Source organism: Oncorhynchus mykiss, chromosome 13, assembly GCF_013265735.2.
Source record: "Oncorhynchus mykiss isolate Arlee chromosome 13, USDA_OmykA_1.1, whole genome shotgun sequence".
NCBI lineage: Eukaryota > Metazoa > Chordata > Actinopteri > Salmoniformes > Salmonidae > Oncorhynchus > Oncorhynchus mykiss.
The window spans coordinates 52,441,854-52,457,282 of record NC_048577.1 but is presented as its reverse complement, the minus strand read 5'-3'; the positions used below and the strand labels follow the sequence as shown (position 1 = coordinate 52,457,282).

The 15,429-nt window shown below is 45.6% G+C and overlaps 1 protein-coding gene and 1 long non-coding RNA gene across 2 annotated transcripts in view; both read right to left on the bottom strand.

Moving 5' to 3' along the window:
• Window positions 1-4,489, bottom strand: part of LOC110486773 (protein phosphatase 1 regulatory subunit 29-like) — a 159,376-nt gene extending 154,887 nt beyond the window's left edge. The window contains exon 1 of the mRNA XM_021558588.2: window positions 4,357-4,489. The gene's annotated coding sequence lies outside the window, so the exon portion shown is untranslated. The remainder of the gene's footprint in view (window positions 1-4,356) is intronic.
• Window positions 4,490-12,284: 7,795 nt separating this feature from the next.
• Window positions 12,285-13,294, bottom strand: LOC118938557. Its single transcript, XR_005035768.1, has 3 exons — window positions 13,228-13,294; window positions 12,874-12,965; window positions 12,285-12,411 (listed from the first exon to the last, which is right to left on the bottom strand). It is a non-coding gene; the product is annotated as an uncharacterized LOC118938557 (long non-coding RNA).
• Between the last annotated feature and the right edge of the window lie 2,135 nt (window positions 13,295-15,429).

Genomic DNA, 15,429 nt, shown 5'->3' with positions numbered 1-15,429 from the left:
TAGGGACTCTATATATGTGGCTATGTTAGCAGAGCCGTAGGGACTCTATCTATATGGTTATGTTAGCAGGGTCGTAGGGGACTCTACCTATGTGGTTATGTTAGCAGGGTCGTAGGGGACTCTATCTATATGGTTATGTTAGCAGGGTCGTAGGGGACTCTATCTATGTGGTTATGTTAGCAGAGCCGTAGGGACTCTATCTATATGGTTATGTTAGCAGGGTCGTAGGGGACTCTACCTATGTGGTTACGTTAGCAGGGTCATAGGGGACTCTACCTATGTGGTTATGTTAGCAGGGTCATAGGGGACTCTACCTATGTGGTTATGTTAGCAGGGTCATAGGGACTCTATCTATGTGGTTATGTTAGCAGGGTCATAGGGGACTCTATCTATGTGGTTATGTTAGCAGGGTCATAGGGACACTATCTATGTGGTTATGTTAGCAGGGTCATAGGGAACTCTACCTATGTGGTTATGTTAGCAGGGTCGTAGGGGCCTCTATCTATGTGGTTATGTTAGCAGAGCCATAGGGACTCTATCTATGTGGTTATGTTAGCAGGGTCATAGGGGACTCTGTCTATGTGGTTATGTTAGCAGGGTCGTATGGGGCTCTATCTATGTGGTTATGTTAGCAGGGTCGTAGGGGACTCTATCTATGTGGTTATGTTAGCAGGGTCGTAGGGGACTCTATCTATGTGGTTATGTTAGCAGGGTCGTAGGGGACTCTATCTATGTGGTTATGTTAGCAGAGCCGTAGGGACTCTATCTATATGGTTATGTTAGCAGGGTCGTAGGGGACTCTACCTATGTGGTTACGTTAGCAGGGTCATAGGGGACTCTACCTATGTGGTTACGTTAGCAGGGTCATAGGGGACTCTACCTATGTGGTTATGTTAGCAGGGTCATAGGGACTCTATCTATGTGGTTATGTTAGCAGGGTCATAGGGGACTCTATCTATGTGGTTATGTTAGCAGGGTCATAGGGGACTCTATCTATGTGGTTATTTTAGCAGGGTCATAGGGACACTATCTATGTGGTTATGTTAGCAGGGTCATAGGGAACTCTACCTATGTGGTTATGTTAGCAGGGTCGTAGGGGCCTCTATCTATGTGGTTATGTTAGCAGAGCCATAGGGACTCTATCTATGTGGTTATGTTAGCAGGGTCATAGGGGACTCTGTCTATGTGGTTATGTTAGCAGGGTCGTATGGGGCTCTATCTATGTGGTTATGTTAGCAGGGTCGTAGGGGACTCTATCTATGTGGTTATGTTAGCAGGGTCGTAGGGGACTCTATCTATGTGGTTATGTTAGCAGGGTCGTAGGGGACTCTATCTATGTGGTTATGTTAGCAGAGCCGTAGGGACTCTATCTATATGGTTATGTTAGCAGGGTCGTAGGGGACTCTACCTATGTGGTTACGTTAGCAGGGTCATAGGGGACTCTACCTATGTGGTTACGTTAGCAGGGTCATAGGGGACTCTACCTATGTGGTTATGTTAGCAGGGTCATAGGGACTCTATCTATGTGGTTATGTTAGCAGGGTCATAGGGGACTCTATCTATGTGGTTATGTTAGCAGGGTCATAGGGGACTCTATCTATGTGGTTATTTTAGCAGGGTCATAGGGACACTATCTATGTGGTTATGTTAGCAGGGTCATAGGGAACTCTACCTATGTGGTTATGTTAGCAGGGTCGTAGGGGCCTCTATCTATGTGGTTATGTTAGCAGAGCCATAGGGACTCTATCTATGTGGTTATGTTAGCAGGGTCATAGGGGACTCTGTCTATGTGGTTATGTTAGCAGGGTCGTATGGGGCTCTATCTATGTGGTTATGTTAGCAGGGTCGTAGGGGACTCTATCTATGTGGTTATGTTAGCAGGGTCGTAGGGGACTCTATCTATGTGGTTATGTTAGCAGAGCCATAGGGACTCTATCTATGTGGTTATGTTAGCAGGGTCATAGGGGACTCTGTCTATGTGGTTATGTTAGCAGGGTCGTATGGGGCTCTATCTATGTGGTTATGTTAGCAGGGTCGTAGGGGACTCTATCTATGTGGTTATGTTAGCAGGGTCGTAGGGGACTCTATCTATGTGGTTATGTTAGCAGGGTCGTAGGGGGCTCTATCTATGTGGTTATGTTAGCAGGGTTGTAGGGGGCTCTATCTATGTGGTTATGTTAGCAGGGTCGTAGGGGACTCTACCTATGTGGTTATGTTAGCAGGGTTGTAGGGGGCTCTATCTATGTGGTTATGTTAGCAGGGTCGTAGGGGACTCTATCTATGTGGCTATGTTAGCAGGGTCGTAGGGGGCTCTATCTATGTGGTTATGTTAGCAGGGTCGTAGGGGACTCTATCTATGTGGCTATGTTAGCAGGGTCGTAGGGGACTCTATCTATGTGGTTATGTTAGCAGGGTCGTAGGGGGCTCTATCTATGTGGTTATGTTAGCAGGGTTGTAGGGGGCTCTATCTATGTGGTTATGTTAACAGGGTCGTAGGGGACTCTATCTATGTGGCTATGTTAGCAGGGTCGTAGGGGGCTCTATCTATGTGGTTATGTTAGCAGGGTCGTAGGGGACTCTATCTATGTGGTTATGTTAATAGGGTCGTAGGGACTCTATCTATGTGGTTATGTTAGCAGAGCCGTAGGGGCCTGTCTGGCTGCAATTTGGGGTCATAAAAAGCTAATGGGCCTAACATTCAACACTGGCTGACTGGATGAAAAGCCAAAGCCCTCTGGCCTATGGTCCATTCACCAGAGTGGATGGGTCATGATCAGGGGCTGGAGCAGGGGGTAGCATAGGTAACCCTGGGTTGACCCAGGCCTGGAGTGTTGCAAGGTTTAGTTCCAACCAGGCACCGCACCTGACGCTCCTGAAAACTCTGGAGGTAACTCTCCAGAGGTAACTCTGGAGGGCTGGATACTGTACAAGCACCATCATGTTTTAACCTGCTACAGCCTTCCCTATCATGATCCCTGCTGAATCAGCATGATGCACTATCCATGGTGCTGACAGACTGCACTAGCCTTTTTCAGCATGCAACTCTCTCTCATAAAGATCCCACTTGACACAGACTTCAATTCAACTTCTATTCCACCTTAGTTCAACCTAATTTCATTGAAATGGTGGAAAGAACGTTGATTCAACCACTGTGTGCCCAATGGGATATTCTCACAGTGAAGACTAATAATATACCTAGTAAAATAGATATCATCTCGATTAAGCTAACTTGAAGAAGTAACTGTAAAACAGACTAGATATACAGAAATGAGAACTAGGCAGCCTAATGAAAACTCAGTGCAGTGATCATGATTCATCTGTATGTCTTTGATTATAACAAATCAGGGTTCTGCGTTCAGCTCACTACTCATGCCATCCGTTCAGGGAAACGTGTGGGCGGGTGAATTGTTTTCACTGTCGGTCGGGAGTGTGATTGGTGTCTTAACTTCCAAATGGCAGACGGTGGAAAAGGGGACACCGTGGTGTGTCAACATGTGCGGATACCAAGCCATCTCTCTCTCTCTCTCTCTCGCTCTCTCTCCCCCTTAGTCTCCACACTCAGACGCGTCGCAGACACATTTTCAGTATTATTTCAAGAAGTACAACCAATGCTTTTCAGCCAATACTCTTAAATACTTTCTCATATAATCCATATTATCCAACGTGCACACGCTTGCTTGTGACAGCCTGTCAGCCTTGCGTTGTGCAGAGAGAGAGAGAGGGAGAGAGAGAGAGAGAGAGAGAGAGAGAGAGAGAGAGAGAGAGAGAAATATATAGCACAAACTTGTCTAGAGAACACATCACATGCAGAACGTCACAGTATTATCCCCGCGTGATTCCCCTCCTCCCTCCAAATCCCCCTCTCACATCTGTCCATCCGCGCGCCCAACCGTCGATCTATCGACCGACACCGTCTTTCTCATTCTTTTTCCCAAGCAGCCTGAACACATATAATGTTTCGTATAGATGTATCGCCGCACAAACATATCCAACAACTGTAACTCAAATAGGCAATGTTTCCATTAGGCTATTGCGTCCTACACGAATTCTAGCCTACATCATCAAACTGAATTCCAACATTTAAAAAACTAACAACACAATCACCAACCCACAATCGGCTATTGAAAGCAGTAGGCTTTGCCTACAGAACCATGTCGTCTACTAGTACTGCTGCGTCGATAGACAGACAACGCAGAGCTTATGTTTAGCGCAGGTGGCTGCTCTGCAAGCAACAGCATTCGCCCGGTACCATCGATCCGTTTCCCTCTGAACTATTCATTACTATGCGACTACAGGAGCATGCCATTTACAAAATAATTCACATTCGCTTGGAAGGTAAACAAATTATTACAGTACCTCCTCTGATTTCCGTTCCAAAATATTCTTCCAACGCTTGAAGCAAAGAGGCAGATTTTTTTATATTCTCTGCCAACGCCGTAGTTCAGCTGCACAGCGCGCGAGTGATAAGAGCGCGCGCGAGATAGAGAGAGCGACAGAAAGAGAGAGAGACCTCTATGTGGAGGCAATGCCACTCCTGCTTAGATTGAATTGCAATGGGCTCAGTGGAGGCTCCTCAGAGGAGGAAGGGGAGGACCATCATCCTCTGTTTGCAACTGTTGGACTAATGACTACAGCCTAGATAAACTAGATGCTGTCAAGAGTGTGTAAGGTGGTATTGAATGTGCCACTGTCTGTCCATTTCCATCATAAACGACATTGACCACCACTGACTGGGCTATTTGCTACTAACATAACAACAACTAGACCCACTATAAATGAACAGTGGGCTAATGTCAATGAATATATCTTATTTGTCTGCAAATGTAATGTCTTAGACACATTTCACTTTGACACAATCAAACTAGTCATTCCTCAGAGTGGTTTTATGGGTTTTATCAGGTAAATCTGGTATTCCACTCACTCAGCAATGCAGAGAGCCCCTAGCACCTGGAGAGGAGGTGGGTGCATTGACTAATCCTCTGTTGCCCTCACCCTAACTCAATCCCTTTCTGACTCACCCTACCTCACCCCTCAATAGCTCTGTTACATACTGTATACAACCTCAGCCTTCAATATCCCCCACTCCCCAACCAACCTCACCCCTCAATAGCTCTGTTACATACTGTATACAACCTCAGCCTTCAATGCCCCCCACTCCCCAACCAACCTCACCCCTCAATAGCTCTGTTACATACTGTATACAACCTCAGCCTTCAATGCCCCCCACTCCCCAACCAATCTCACCCCTCAATAGCTCTGTTTCATACTGTATACAACCTCAGCCTTCAATACCCCCCACACCCCAACCAACCTCACCCCTCAATACCCCCCCCCCCCCAACAATACTCCCCTCCCCAACCAACCTCACCCCTTATGACCCCATCAATCTAGACAGAGATAGAAAGAAAAGGGGTAGGAGACAGGAGTAGGAGAGAGAGAAAAGCCCTTATGAGTGTCTGTGTGTGGTCTTCTGTTGGACGGGTGTTGGACCAGACCAGTGGTGAGACAGGGAGTATGGAGTTGTGGCCAGAAACACCTGTCAGAGGATTATCCCACAGGACAACATGGAACACTGAGGAAGCTGCATGTAATGGGAACTGCGTTTGTGTGTGAAAAAAGTGAATGAATTAATATATGGGAAGATGTACAGTATATTATTTATTTAGGCTATGTGGGAAGATATGATATAAACAAGGGTAAAGAAGTGGGGATGTGAGTGGGAGGGATGTTGAACCAGTCTGGTTCACATGTATGAACATGCTCAAACTCAAATAGTACATATCTCTACATATAGTACATATAACTGTGTGTGTGTGTCTGTGTGCGTGTGCGTGTGTGTGTGTGTGCGTGTGTGTGTGTGCGTGTCTGTGTGTCTGTGTGTATGTCTGTGCGTGTGCGTGTGCGTGTGTCTGTGTGTGTGTGTGTGTGTCTGTGCGTGTGTGTGTGTGTGTCTGTGCTAGTGTGTGTGTGTGTGTGTGTGTGCCAATGTCCTAGTGACTCAAGTATCGGGCTGAGTATGATAATACAAGGTAGATAACTGAGAATGCTGCATAGATACGTGTATGATACACCCCTGTCATGTGCAGACGTGCAGTACTCCACACATGCAGCACCTAGAGCATCATCGGGGAGCAGTAAGATGACTTGATTGTTAAGAGAATCATGTTCTCAATGTTCATAAACTGAACCTCAATTAAACTGCTCAGTCTGCAACCCAGAATTTGTAAGATTCTAGTTGAATGAAACAGACAGAGTCCCAGCCTACAATAGCCAGAATGTTTATTTACGAGAGCTCTGAATATCATACAATGCACATAGCCTTTTATACCTCACATTTGGTCATACCATACCCCATACCCCTTATAAATGCCCCTCCTCTTCTCTAACACTGTCAATGCTTTTTACAGGTCTACTCCAACATATACATTGCTTATCATATCCTGCAACGTGTTACATAATCTACTGCAAGCCTAACGGTTTCTCCCCTCCCTGGGTGGAGAGACCTCCTTCCCTGTTATTAGTTTCACAGTGGTCACATGTGGTCTGCCACAGTTCCTTGTCTGGGGCGGCAGGGTAGCCTAGTGGTTAGAGCGTTGGACTAATAACCAGAAGGTTGCAAGTTTAAATCTGTCATTCTGCCCCTGAACAGGCAGTTATCCCACTGTTCCTAGGCCGTCATTGAAAATAAGAATTTGTTCTTAACTGACTTGCCTAGTTAAATAAAGATAAAATAAAAAAACAGTTCTTCTTTTTCTATGCACAATTCTAGTCTTATGATTCAAATACATCTCACTCCATTATCCAGTGACAGGGTGGAATACTGTTAGTTATTGCCTTAACATTAATTTTAAAGTATAAATAATTTAGTCATTATCTTACCATTACCTTAAACATATGAATCTCCATAACATTGATAGATTACAAACTATGATCTGATTCATCATAATTATGTCCCTAGACCAGAGACAGAGTGGGGGGAACAGGATCTCTTCCTGAGTCTTTTTGGTTCCAACCTTCAGGGCATGTGTTGAGAAAGAGAGCAACTCCGTTTGGGCTGATCTGTGACCCACTAGCACCTCCCTCGGTAAGAGGGGAATGATGCAACCTCACTTACACACCAGGATACTTTATTGACACGCACAAACGCACACGCACGCACACACACACACACACACATACACACACTAACACACACTAACACACACACACACACACACACACACACACACACACACACACACACACACACACACACACACACACACATACACACACACACACACACACACACACACACACACACACACACACACACACACACACACACACACACACACACAGACGAAATGTACATGCAAAGGTAGTTGAATGGTAGTGGTTGTGAAACAGAAGAAACAGAGGTAATGAATCCCCTGTACACAACACTATAACTGATAGCACAAGGATGTTATCAAGGGAAGGAAGAAAATGTACTCTGAACAAAAATATAAATGCAACATGCAACAATTTCAAAGATTTTACTGAGTTACTGTTCATAGGAGGAAATCAGTCAATTGAAATACATTCATTAGGCCCTAATCTCTGGATTTCTCATGAATGTGAATACAGATATGCATCTGATACCGTAACCCTAGTCTAAACCGTGTCTAAGCAAGGGGAGAGGATCATATCAAAGTTCATTTAGCTATTTGATTTCGAATTTTAAGACCCCTTAAGGTATCAAAAATATATATAAAAAAATGATTGGTTGAAACATTGAATTTGGCAAAATATCTCCTTATTTTCCATAAACAAATTGAACTGGTACCAGGGACCTTCAGAAGAGTGTTGTGAGGCTTGTGTCCTAGAGAAAAATGGAGAACACCGGTTTGTTTGTGAGAGTCTCAGCTGTCCACAGAGTGGTCATATTAGTGTGTAGCCCAAACCATTTTGACACTATAGACAGAAGTTGGCAGAAGAGGCTGTTCCGACGTCAGACGAGTCTTGTGGGGTTTGTGGGCTTCCTTGAGCAAAATGGAGAACACCAGTGTGTTCTTTCAGTGGTCATAATCATTTGTTGGCAATTCGAACTTTACAGACATTTTTGCGAGAAGACCGATTTTCAGGATGCCTCATGCTCTGACAAACACCGCTCCAGCTCTGCCACCTTTCACCACAGATGCAGGAGGGGGATATTGCCAGATGCGGTGGATTGAGCACTTGCAGAAAAACTGATATCTCTAGCTTAAACAAACAGATTTTGATGGGGATTGTTTTATTATGTTAATTCGATTTCTGGAAATTGTAGGCTAAGGGTTAAAAAAAAGGTAGGGTTGTGGATCAGAAAACCAGTCAGTATCTGGTGTGACCACCATTTGCCTCATGCAGAGTGACACATCTCCTTTGCGTAGATTTGATCAGACTGTTCCTTATGGCCTATGGAATGTTGTCCCACTCCTCTTTAATGTCTGTTCGAAGTTGTTGGATATTGGCGGGAACTGGAACACGCTGTCGTGCACGTCCATTCAGAGCATCCCAAACATTCTCAATGGGTGACATGTCTGGTTAGTATGCAGGCCATGGAAGCACTGGGACATTTTCAGCTTGCAGGAGTTGTGTACAGATCCTTGCGACATGGGGCCGTGTATTATCGTGCTGAAACATGAGGTGATGGCGGTGGATGAATGGCACAACAATGGGCTTCAGTGAGGACGACGAGCAAGCAGATGAGATTCCCAGAGATGATTTCTGACAGTTTGTGCAGAAAATATTCAGTTGTGCAAACGCACAGTTTCATCAGCTGTCCGGGTGGCTGGTCTCAGATGATCCCACAGGTGAAGAAGCCAGATGTGGAGCTCCTGGGCTGGTGTGGTTACACGTGGTCTGCGTTTGTGAGGACAGTTGGACGTACTGCCAAATTCTCTAAAACGACGTTTATGGTAGATAAATGAACATTCAATTATTTGGCAACAGTGCTGGTGGATATTCCTGTAGTCAGCAAGCCAATTGCACCCTCCCTCAAAAATTGAGACATCTGTGGCATTGTGTTGTGTGACTGCACATTTTAGAGTGGCCTTTTATTGTCCCCAGCACAAGGTGCACCTGTGTAATGGTCATGCTGTTTAATCAGCTTTTTGATATGCCCCACCTGTCAGGTAGATGGATTATCTTGGCAAAGGAGAAATGCTCAGTAACAGGGATGTACACAAATTTGTGCACAAAATTTGAGAGAAATAAGATTTTTGTGCGAATGAAACATTTCTGGAAACTTTTATTTCATTTCATGAAACATGAGACCAACACTTTATATTATATTTTTGTTCAGTATATATGCTACCTGACATATTACAATACAGCTATAGACAAAGACATTATGCAACAATAGTATCAACTACGAAGAACAATATACAAATATCGCACAACTCACTCTGCACGCACACTATCCCACAAGCTCAGAGATATGAGTCCAGCAGTTGTTGTGCAGGACAGAGATGAGCTTGCTGCTCTCTCTGTGACTGCTTGAAGTAGAGTTTGTGATCTGGGACCCAAGCTGACTGCCTGTGATGACCCCACAGTGTCATAAGGCCCCTGGCAACCATGACCCCTAGCAACAAATCGTTGGCCAGTGTCCTAGGTGTGAAGGGCCAGTTTATGACCCCCCTGGCCTGCTTGGTTCCAGTGGGTGAGGGTAGCCAACTACAGAAGTTAGAAAGAGAGGGCTGTGAGAGAGCTGTGATATGGTGTGCTAAGAGTCTCTGGCAGGGAATTCGTAACAGATTGGTCATATCACTGTATCACTAACTAACCCCCAGGACTGTTGGACAGAAAGACCCACTACATCTCAGAGACTTTAAGCACAATTACAGACACAATATGGAAGACTTCACTGAAATCCCAATCGACCTCTGCCCCTTAGGATATGGAAAAATATCACCCATCCAATTAAACAGCAAAGTAAAGCAACTACCATGTTATCCTATATGCACCTTCCAGAACTAAAGGAGTGCCTGGAGGAGAGTAGAGGAGAACTGGAGATTGATTTGGAATTCAGTAAATGTCTGCCCACTGGGCAAAAACTGATTGAATCAACATTGTTTCCATGTCATTTCAACCCCAGAAAATAAATGTGCTGATGTTGAATCAATGTGGAAAAAATCATCAACATACAGTTAGGGCATTTTGTCTTTTTTTCACTCAACTTTTAACCTAAATCCAATGACATAGTGTTTTTTTTTATTTCACTTTAAATTCACGTTAGTTGACAAGTCAACCAAATGTCAATCAAAACTAGACGTTCAACTGACATCTGTGCCCAGTGGGTGATTAGTTAGCTGCCTAGCAACTTTGTATACTAAACACCCCCAGACGCACAGCATCCATTTTTAACATGGTTTGGAGTTTATTCCTGACTATTTTGACAAAGTCTAACTCATTCGAACTTAAAGAGCAGGGCTGTTAACCCAACAGCGTTTCCCGGCTGACAGACCAGCACGACTCCAGCAAGCACTGCAGCTGGGTTCCCATGGTAACAGGCAAAGAGACTAGCAGCACTGTGACTTGGAGCAAAACACCCCACACCAGCCTCCTCCTTTTCCTCCACCTACTTCTTCTTTATCTTCATCTTCATCTTCTTCTTCTTCTCTGTCCCCCTATTGTACTCTCTTTCACTCCTGCGGCTGCATTCACCCGTCTTCGAATCTCCCTTTATTTCCATCCATCTCTGTATGCCTCTCTATCTCCTCCTCCAGTTGACTTGTCCTGACATCTATCTATCCATCTCTGTATGCCTCTCTATCTCCTCCTCCAGTTGACTTGTCCTGACATCTATCTATCCATCTCTGTATGCCTCTCTATCTCCTCCTCCAGTTGACTTTTCCTGGCATCTATCTATCCATCTCTGTATGCCTCTCTATCTCCTCCTCCAGTTGACTTGTCCTGACATCTATCTATCCATCTCCATATTTATGTCTTTCTCTCTCTCCCTACAACCCCACCAGGTTTTCATTATTTGTTAATGAATTGAATCATGGCTAGGCTGGAACAAAAGCATTCACCCAATGGTATCTCTCCATCAACAGAAGACCTGTGTCCTCACTTTAACTCCTAACTCCAATGAGAGCAAGAGCATTGATGATTAGGTGCTGTCGCCGTGTGGTGAAAAGAGGGCATTACAACAGTATGCAAGCGCAGTATTGTCTGTCTCCAACCGTGGCTCTCTTCCAGCTATTTTATTATAGCTCTGAGAGGATGCCCTCCTGTCCTCTCCTCACCCCTCCTGTGCCATCTGTCTGGAAACCCAGTCGCTATGCTCTCAAAACACTTCAGACTGCAGCTGACCAGGACTTTCTTATCTGGGCTCAGCCACAGGGATTCCATTGAATAAATCTTTATTGTCCCTGAGGGACAATCCAATGGTAAACGCTAGACTCAAAGCAGGTAGAGACGCAGTTATTTATTTATATATAAACAACTGCAACCTACACATTTTAATTTGTTTATTTTGCACACAGGTAAATATGCTGTAACTACTGTGTATATAATTTATAAATATGAAAATCTAGAAATACATTTGCAGGCTAATAAAACATTGTTTTATGTAGATAAAGGAAATATTAGTAAATACAAAAGGCCAGGCTGTGTTATCTGAGTCATTAGCATCCATATAAACACAGCTCTCTCTCTCTCTCTCTCTCATACTTAGTGTGTACAGTGTGCATTGAAAGATATACCGTGGAGGCCCACTGTGCTGAAATGCTTTGAAGGTCTGATGGTATCGTATCATGTTGCTCTCATCCTGGCCGTGTTCCTTTGTTTTGTCTCTCTTCACCAGCCTTGTCCAGGTCTTCAGAGACGGAAGGTGCTTCTTTCTGTTGGAAAAACAAGACCTCAACAGGTTAGACTTTCTGTGGTAAAAGACTATGCTTACATAAGTTCTATGAGGGACTTGGCCAGAGGGTCATTCAGTAACATTACATTCATCCTGGAAAGAAGAGGAAGCCTCACATAGATGTGAGAACTAGTGATGAGTGAGGAAGGTATAGACTTACCATAGAGTTTGGAGTAGAGGAGCTGGAAGAACAGCCCAGCCACTTCCTGTACTCATCACGTACCTATGATACAATACAACAACAACAACAACACACCAACACTAATTATACACAGGCCACACCGTCGAGGGCAGACAGAGGGGAGGTTAAGAACGTGTGTGTGTGTGGGGGGGGGGGGGGGGGGGGGGGGGGGGGTGATTGTGCGTGCTTGTGGTGCAGGTCTACCTCCTTGTTGAAGAGACAGTGAACGATGTAGAGGAAGGTGCCCTGCTGGGAGTTGAGCACGATGAAGAGGTACTTGAAGACCATGGTGGACTGGAACAAGCCCAGCACCCAGGTACAACCCAGGATCACAAACTGTGCCAGGATCTTAAAGATGATCAGTCTGAAAGAGGGAGGGAGGGAAGTGAGGGGGTGAGAGAGGGAGGAGGGAGGGGAGAGTGGAAGGGAGAGAGAGAGAGGAAGGGTGGAGGGAGGGAGATGAGAGAGGGGGATGGTGAGAGAGGGGAGGGAGGAAGGTGAGAGAGGGAAGTGAGAGAGGGAGGTGAGAGAGGAAGGGAGGTGAGAGAGGGGGAGGGAGGTGAGAGGGGGAGGGAGGGAGATGAGATGGGGAGGGAGGGAGAGAGGTGAGAGGGAGAGAGGGAGGTAAGAGAGTGGGAAAGGGAGGGAGTTGAGGGAGGGAGGATGGGAGGGGGAGGGAGGGAGGGAATGGTATAAAAACATCATATGGATTCATATGAAGAGACAAGAATACTAACACTACCACACATGCCCATCGGTATCAACAAACATACACATTACATATGGCTTAGTTACTGTATGTTCACAGACATATGTACACACACACCTGGTGTCTTTGGACTGTGAGACATCACTCTTCATGTTAGCCAAGGTAGGTCTCAAACTCCAGATTGTAACGCAGAACAATATCCAGTTCAGCTGTGGAAGAAGCATCAAATCAAATCAAATCACATTTCAAATTTGGAGGTCAGTGAGTGTGTGTGTGTGTGTGTGTGTGTGTGTGTGTGTGTGTGTGTGTGTGTGTGTGTGTGTGTGTGCGAGCGCGTGTGTGTGTGTGTGTGTGTGTGTATGTGTGTATGCGCGCGCGCGCGTGTGAGTGTGTGTGTGTGTATGCGCGCGCGCGCGCGTGTGTGTGTGTGTGTGTGTGTGTGTATGCGTGAGTGCATGTAGATCCACTCACTGCTAGGACAGTACACACTGGCCCTAACACAGCCCAGGTAAAGTATTGTTCTGGCTTCAGCCAGCATCTGAAACACAGAAACAAATGAAAATGTCTTGTAAGTGTGTGTTACTGGAAGAGAGATAATATGTGTGTGTGTGTGTGTGTGTGTGTGTGTGTGTGTGTGTTAGTGAAAGAGAGATAATGCATGTGTGTGGAAGAGAGATCATGTGTGTGTGTATGTTAGTGAAGAGAGATAATGTGTGTGTGTGTTAGTGGAGGAGAGATAATGTGTGTGTGTGTAAAATTTCTACTCACACTTTAGATCCCCCATAGCCGTCACGTTTCACAGCTGCAGACACACCCACGATCACCAGGGGGATGCCATAGCCAATCAGGAAGAGGTATTTCTTCTGGAGGCCTTCCCTCTGGATGACCTGGATCCTAGAGAGTCTCTGGACCAGCAGGTAGAGCTGGAGCGCCTCCAGCAGCATCCACAGGAAACTGGCCACTACCAGGAAGTGGAGGAGACCTGCCATGACGGAGCACACCAGCTGGGGACAGAGAGGACGATGAGATAGATATTAATATCCCAATGCCCCAGGGCAGTGATTGGGGACACTGCCCTGTGTAGGGTGCCGTCTCTCGGATGGGACGTTAAACGGGTGTCCTGACTCTCTGAGGTCATTAAAGATCCCATGGCACTTATCGTAAGAGTAGGGGTGTTAACCCCGGTGTCCTGGCTACATTCCCAATCTGACCCTCAAACCATCACGGTCACCTAATAATCCCCAGTTTACAATTGGCTCATTCATCCCCCTCCTCTCCCCTGTAACTATTCCCCAGGTCGTTGCTGCAAATGAGAACGTGTTCTCAGTCAACTTACCTGGTAAAATAACGGAAAAATAAAAATAAAATAAAATAACACATGGACATGCTCACCCGCATGCAGGCACACACACACACACACACACACACACACACACACACACACAACCACACACACACACACACACACACACACACACACGCACATGCACACGCACACGCACACACACACACACACACACACACACACACACACACACACACACACACACACACACAATGAGAACGAAGAAGCCATGCATATACAAATTAAGGTTCTTTCCTAACCCAGCACCTTGTGAGTGAGGTAGGTGTAATCCAATAGCAGCAGCAGATGGGACAGGAAGAGGCAGAGGCAGAGGTGGAGGCGGGCTGTGTTGTTGATCTTAGGGTTCCAGCTACACAGCAGGAAGGTGAGGATGGCCAGAGCAAAGAAGACCAGGCCCACGATCACACACATTCTGTTCACCCACTCTAGGAAGGGATTGTCCTCCGACACAGTCTGGAAGGATGGAGACACACACAATTAAGCATGAATACACATACTAACGTGTGCACCAGAACACAAACACACACACAATCACAACCCACACAAACACAGAGCCTGTACCTCCCCTGTCTGCATGATGAGGGCAAAGGTGGAGAGGTGAGAGCAGCTACACACTGTGTAGTTCTCATCAGAGAACACAACCCAACAGCCGTTCACTGACCAATGCCTCCCCTTGGTTCCATTCTCATATTCCATTCCTCTGTCCTCCCAGTACACACAGGTCATCAGGCCAGGCTCAGCCAACCTCTGAGAGAGAGAGAGAGAGAGAGAGAGAGGGAGAGAGAGACAGATGTTTAAATACTGACAGTATGCTATGAGGGATGGAGGGGTGTATAGACTGACACAGCTGGGGAGCAATGGAAAAGAAGGGAGATAAACAGATTAAGGGAGAGTGAAGAACCAGCACAGACCAGCAACATCAACACAGCACCTCAACTGATGGACAGAAAGACAGAGAGTTCATAAACAAGTTATTCAAGTCAATCAATGAAAACAATTGTACACCTCTGTGAACTGATTTATCATCAGGGTTTTAAAATGCCCTAGTGGCACCAGGGACTTTAACAGGGACCAGCCAACCCTTTGATACAGAATGCAGTGGTGAGTATTAAAACTTTCAGCAGTACTAAAATGAATGGCACTGTATCCCCATTAAAGAACGCCATCCAAAGATGTAAGAGTAGTGGCTGCTGCCATCTGGTAAATGGTGTCACCATAACCAAGAACTGGCAGAATAGTTGACTGAACAATCAGACAGACACACAGACACACAGACATACAGACAGACAGACAGGCAGGCAGGCAGG